Genomic DNA, 7,264 nt, shown 5'->3' on the forward strand with positions numbered 1-7,264 from the left:
TGTTTGAATAAAGAAACAGTTTGTGCTCGTGTTGTGTACTACGCGTTTGCTTGAGCGTCTTTCTTCGTGTTCATAGAGCACGTCAAAAGTGTAAACAAATAATTACACCATATCTCACAAAAGGCAACCACGAGTAGCATGTGAACAGATGAAGTTTCGTTAATCAAGGGCATTTTGCCCGATGTTAACAAATCCTTACAACTGGAGCACACCATGAATTGACGGCAGAGACACGTCGAGCGTTCATACCATTCCCATCAAAACAAAACAAATTGTGCAAAATAGAATGCAGGTACACCGTCACTGCTTGATACGCAATCGATTTCCCCGATGTGAGGCTTCTGCTGGAATTTTCGTAACTGAATGATTGTTAGATTTGTTGATTGACTTCATACGTAGAGCTCTCCTTTGGTTGAACATGCCTCTTTGAGCTGCGAAGCGGTATGGTTGCTAAGACACTCAGCTCATGACACGCGTGTCGCGGGATCGAATCCCGGCTGCGGCGGCGGGATTTTATATGGAGGTGAAAATGCTGTAGGCCCGTGTGCTCAGATTTGGGTGCACGTTAAAAAAACCTCAGGAGGTCGAAATTTCTGGAGCTCTCCACTACGACGTCTCTCACAATCATATTGTGGTTATCGGATGTTAAACTCCCCGTATTAATATTATTATGTGCGAAGCAGCTTATGGTGTGGTATGCAAGCGACGTGACCACTCTTACTTCGCATGCACATGCCAAAGGTACGCGGCGATGTTGTGCGGAATGTTCATTTTTTTTTAGATCGGGTTGACTTGTATTCTTGAACTTTAATATGGCTATTTTTAAACCTATGAACTGCTTTATTTGCTCATCCACTTTCTTTAAACATGTGCGCAATGCTTTGATCTGGGTGGCTAACATATCACTGTGGCATTTACATTTTCCCGCCGCTTCTTTTCTGCATTACTCACTCAGTTATCTATGTCTCTAGCGTATTTTTATTTTTCGAAATAACTTCTCTGCTCATTACCGACAACTGACAAAACTGCTCACCGCTTACAGATTACAGCGGCGAGTCTACATCCGTGACTGTGCCGTCTTCGTGTCTGTGCCGCTCTCAGCTGACGATGTCTCGTCAAGCTGCAGTCGGTTCGCACTGGGGCCTCGTCTTCGTCCGTCTTCTGTGGCCGCACTCAAAGAAAAGATCGAGAAGAAAGGGCGTCTTTTTGTCCCGAAACAACATCAATAAGCTATTTTACATTTCTTTCCTTACATTATCACCGCGCGCCCGGTACTTTGCGGTCGCGAATGACATGTGCGTTACCAGCATGACGTAGTGTTGTTGATAGGAAAGTAGCCAGCGCCGAGTTTTCAAAAAAAAAAGATATCGCAAGAAAGTCAGATCACAATTATTGTTTTGGGACAAAAGACACCTTCCTTACTCGATTTTTTCTTAGAGTGCAGTCCTTGGTTTTATCATTCCGTCGTCAGCCGGAAGAGAAGTAGCATACCTGCAGCATGTCGCAGGTATGATATGAGACAACCATAAGAATAACTGCATTCGATGCGAACGAAAAGGAAGATTCTCATTTTTCGTTGTTTTCTTAATACACACGTTTTTGCGTGTTCAGTGCTAGTCCAGTGTCCGGTGTATTTAAATATATATTTTTTCTTGATACATTCATGTTCTTTGATAATATGAGCGTTATGCTTGAACAGCCCCCGAAAAACCCCTAAAAATACGATAAACAAGTGCTTTAACCTTTCCCACCTCCCAGGAGATCGAAATATTTGGAGACCTCCCTTAAGGCGTCTCTCATAATCATATGGTGGTTTTGGGAAGTTAAACCCCACAAATCAATCAGTCATCATCAACATTTTCCACCGTCTCCTGTTTTTAGCGGAGCAAATCATGACGTCAGCTCTTTGTACACGTGATGTCAGGTAGAAACAAGGTCTTGACTGGTCAATGTACGAGAAATATCTGCTGCGAAGTCTCGCCTATACCCGTAATTGCCGTGCAGTCACACACCCGTTCTGCCTTGTATCGCAGGACTGTCATGACCGATAAACTGATTTAGTTTTCTGTATTTCCCACTTAGAAAGCTGAGATAGCAAAGTGCAGTCGAAAAACCCAAAATAATTACTGCCTCAATGCTCAGTCCCGGCATTCGACTTCCTTTCTTAGCCCCGCCACGGTGGTCTAGTGGCTAAAGTACTCGGCTGCTGACCCGCAGGTCGCGGGATCGAATACCGGCTGCGGCGGCTGCATTTGCGATGAAGGCGGAAATGTTGTAGGCTCGTGTGCTCAGATTTGGGTGCACGTTGAAGAACCCCCGGTGGTCGAAATTTCCGGAGCCCTCCACTACGGCGTCTCTCATATTCATGTGGTGGTTTTGGGACTTTAAACCCCACATATCAATCAATAAATCAACTTCATTTTTTTAGAAATCAAGTGGCGAGGAGGGGATAGCGCTGGTGAAAAGAGTAGCGAAAACGAGAAAGAACCTACTCCGTCACCTTGCTGCACACTGCCTCGCCTCTGTACTCGATGTGATTTAAGCGCCCTATAACTTGCAAATTTCCGTGCAGTGAAACATGAATCCCGATATTCTGCTGCGTATAATGAATCTATTAGTGAAGCATCAGTATTCTCGAGATGAAGCGAATACTCTGAGAAATTGTATTCTCGAAGCGGTATTCTTTCATACGTATTCCGAAATACTTTTTCCTTTTGCAAAAGTACTTTGCAAGTATTTCGTTACGTATCTTAGTATCTGTATTTTGGTATTTATTATAGTATCTGTTGTTTACGCTTCCAATGCTTATAGTACTTATACATATGTGTTCCGGAATACTTTTGTCAGTATCGCTGCCCAGCACTGTATGGCTGAGGTTCCATGTTTTTTTTTTGTGTGTGGTAACAAAAATGTATATGACCCAAAAATTGACAATCTAAACCATTCACCACAGGTCCACTTAAAATGAAGGAATAATAAAGAAAAATATTTACTGTTGGTGTTTGTCGTCCAAGAACCGCGATATGATTATGAAAGACGTCGTAGAGGTGGGCTCCGAAAATTTCGACCATCTGGAGTTCTTTAAACGTGCACATATGTTAGCATTCTTGCTACCACTGAAAGTACGACAGCCGCAGCAGGCATCTGATACCGCGAATATTGGGGCAGTTTATAGTAGAGCACCATAAACATGAAATCAGCACAGCAGATGGAATGAGAAGTTGTAAATCCGCGTGAGACAAGCGCCAATTAACATCGTACAAGAAACGCCAAGGGCATTTGGAAAGATATACAAGACAACGCACGTTGCAACAACAACAAAAAAAAGCGTCCTGCCCAAATGATTAAGTATAAAGCAGCATCTTCCAAATTGAAAGTGAGTTTTTCTGAGCTGAGAGAGAAAAATAAACGTTTATTTCGAAACAGTGCTCTGTTTCGAAATAAGGTGGAAAGATTCCCTAGTCTACGAACCCTCTGGCTTCGACTGGCCTCTTGGCCCTGGCGAGGAGTTGTCGCTGGTAATCCAGGTCCTCGAGGACGAGCTTGGCCTCCCACGTTTCGGTCAGGTGGTCGTCGTTGATTCTTGGTACTTGGTCCCACTCCGGTTGCATGTCGTGGTTTACATGGCACTGGCATTCCAGGAGCAAGTGTGCCAGGGGGTCCGGTACGCTGCACAGCGGCCACATGTACCCATGTTTTGTTGGGTAGAAGTGGTGCATTAATATTCCGTGTATGTACGGCACTGGATTGGTTGTCCGTCGACGTTCTGTTTCACATCTGTGACGTGTGCTGAGCGGCTTGGCCGCTCACGGGCCCTGACAGTATGTTATGCTTCACCTTTATTTCACTGTTTCTATTAACAATAAACGACATGCATGCTCGTCATCTTGTTAACTTCTACAAAAATTGTTTCGTCATCTTCGCAAATACATGTTTAATGTCGCTTTCACCAATGCGTTCAACCTTCACTCAATCACTCAATGCTCTGATGTGGTGTCACCATCTGTCTGAATAGCGGCTCAATGACGTATTTATAGTCCCTGTTTTCATGTTGCGAATTTCTTTTTTAAATACAACGAGCTACCTTGTTGTTTGTCTAAAAAAAAAGCCGACCGATAATTACCGGATGAAGCGAGATTGTCACCATATGTAGTGCTTCAAAGCAGAAATGTGAGTCGTCTTTAAATACAAGTGCACAGCAGCGATTGTGCAGTGCACTCGAAGTTGTCTATAACGTTTTAGATACTATGATCACTGACTGCCCCGCCGTAGTACTTTTCTTCCTGTATATGATAAACTGCAGCTCAGGCAAGTTAATCGTCCCGGTAAATTTATTTACTGGTTACGTATACGGGCATGTATATGTCTGACTTTAGGGAAATCACTCGCTCCAGTTTCGGCTTTGCAACCTGCAATAACGTGAACATGGCACTTATTCCTTTCGTGAGTTGTGTAAAATTGCGGCCACCTTCAACTTTGAAAATGGCTTGAACTTTGAATGGCGTGCTGCCATTCGTCACACTTCCCCATTCTGACGAGCTCGTTCACGAGTCGATTACAATTTAAAAGACACTCGTTTTATGGCGTAGATTGGTTTTGTGCCTCGGTGGTTAAGATACCGTACTAGCGTTGAAAGGCAAGCACCCGGTTTTACATCAGCAGCCCTCCCCCCTCCCTCTGATGGGGTGAGGGATATTGCGTGCAGCTCTCCTGCAAAGACTTGCCCCTGTTTCCTTTCCTATCGCTTTTACCATTCGAGCACCAGAACAGACCAAAAAGGCAAATTATTGAAGAGGGTGAGCTGGGCCGTAGCACTCCTGACACGGCTAGGGTTGTATTGCTTGCTAACGTAAAATGCCGTCATACACCTAAAAGACTGTCTTAAATTTTGTTTTTAGTGACTGAGTTCATCAGCTGCTGATGCTACATTTTCGTTCTTTCTATCTGTTTCGTAAGAAAAACTCTGATGCAACCATACCTGCTTTCAGTTAATATTTTATTATAGGTGTACAACAAGTTGCTTTCTTCTATAAATAACTCCAATCAATTGAAAAGTGTGCCCAGCGGGAGAATTTTCGACCATGCGATAAGCTAGACTTTATTTTAAACTGATAGCCATCGCTGAGGTGCCTAAAGAAACTCTAGAGCGAGTATAGACAACTGCTCGTGATTTCTTACAGCAGGTCTTGTGTACCCAAGGCTTCTCGAAAGCAGAGATGGAAGTGAAGACCTTGTGTTGAACATCCGCGAAAATGTTACGCTTTACCTTGAGAAAAGTACAGTATTGGCAGAAAACAGTCATTTGGATCCTTCAACTGCTGCTGGTACGCACCAAACAATTGTAAGTCACATGCATAATTATTACTACATAACGCACTGCACACCTTATGGTACCGCTTATAGGTAAACGTACGCAGGCTTGCAATGGTGAACATTTATCTCCGAAAGAGTTTACTAAAGTCAATGGTTGTTTATACGAAGGAAGTTGTGAATAAAAAGAAATCTTATCCTCCTGATTATTATACGACAAGTTCACATCCGTCATAAAACAGTGCGGGGAAGTGAAAAAAACAATTCAATGTTGTCAAACTGCCGCACGAACAAAATTTTACCTATAAGACAAAAGCTTCAGAAATCGAACGAGTTCTCGCTCTGAAAACCGGCTGTATAGTTCAAGAATCAACGCGAATTACCGCAGAGTGAGAATAAAATGTAACAGGTTTATTTTAACCCATCAACTCCAAGTGTCAGTAGTGCGTTCTACTAGCGCTCAAAGCTTTTTTGATAAGGAACTTTCTGGATAGATAGATCAGGTGCTTTAAAGTCACCAAAGTAAGGCCAGAACATGCCATCAGTACCTGCTGGAAATGGAAAGATGATGACTAATAGTGGCAGACTCAGGCATCGTTATCGCCATGCGAGTAGTTTCTGTTTGTTTATGTATAGCGCTCAGAAGTAAAAAAAAATTGCCGCATATCCACGAAGTAAATAATGGTGAAGGCGCTTGCTCCAGAGGTTAAATCTGGTAAATCGTGAATCCTCTGTACATATCTCTATCATCATCATGTACAGACGTGACAGAGAGGATTTTGTGGTGGGATTGCATACTGGGTATTTCAAGAACTGTTTTCAATATTCTTTGAAAATCACAGAAAGGAGGTATCGGCGTGCTTGCGGCGTTGCTTTTCCTAAGGCGGAAGAAATCTTCTGATACGTACAAACATTATTACGGCAGTAAATATAGAAAATAACACAATCGCATTGTTAGCAAGTGAGGATAATCGGTCCTGTCAAATGGGCGAATTCAAGCCCTTCCTCCATAGCCGCTTTGAAATTTCAGAAAAGCGGCCACAGCATTACATCATATTTTGGCATGGTTCTTCCCGCGTCATCATTAGTGATCGTGGCTGTCAGTTCACCACTGATGTTGTTGAAGCACTTCTCCGTTTCTGCGCCTAAAGGTTTTCACATTCAACGACCTATCACCCTCATACCAATGGCTTCACAGAACGCACGAATAAAACATCTCGTGAACAGGCTGTCCATGCGTGTCAGCTCGGATAACAAGAACTGGAATGAAGTGCTGCCGTTAGTCTCATACGGATAAAGTAGCGGGCAGCATGAGACCACTGGATATAGCCCCTTTGTTCTGCTTTACACCTGTGCTTCCAGGTACACTTTAGACACTATTCCCGCTTTCGGTAACAACGACAGCACTTGCATAGCGGAAACACTCTGCCGGGTGGAGGAGGCTCGCCGCCTACCTCGAGTGTGTACTCTGGCTTGACAAGAGCGCTCTAAATACCAATATCATAGTCGACACCATAACGCCACTTACAGTCCTGGGGACCCTGCCTGGCTATGGATTCTAGAACGTAAACGTGGACTGTGTCAAAAACTGCTCGCTATATATGTTGGGCCGCTTGTGTCGATAGATCGTCTCAGTGAAGTGAATTATAGGATCGCACGCCTCACTGCCAGGGGGAAGATGGTCATCCAAGACTAAAATGGTGCATATAGCTTGTTTTAAGCCCCTCCCTCAGCGGCCCTCCCACTGATTTCTCGCCCGGTGGCCTTCGTCTGCAACAGGGGCAGTGTTATACACAACTGTTACAGTGGGTCAATTGCACAAAACAGGATTAGCAGCAAATACAACAGCGGAGCAGAAGAAAAAGAAGAATGACATGCAGTACTGGCTGACACTCGCCGTGCAGCTCTTACTAATAAACCTCTCCTACGAACCCCGGCACAATACAGTTCCCAA

Source organism: Rhipicephalus microplus, chromosome 8 (genome assembly GCF_043290135.1).
Source record: "Rhipicephalus microplus isolate Deutch F79 chromosome 8, USDA_Rmic, whole genome shotgun sequence".
NCBI lineage: Eukaryota > Metazoa > Arthropoda > Arachnida > Ixodida > Ixodidae > Rhipicephalus > Rhipicephalus microplus.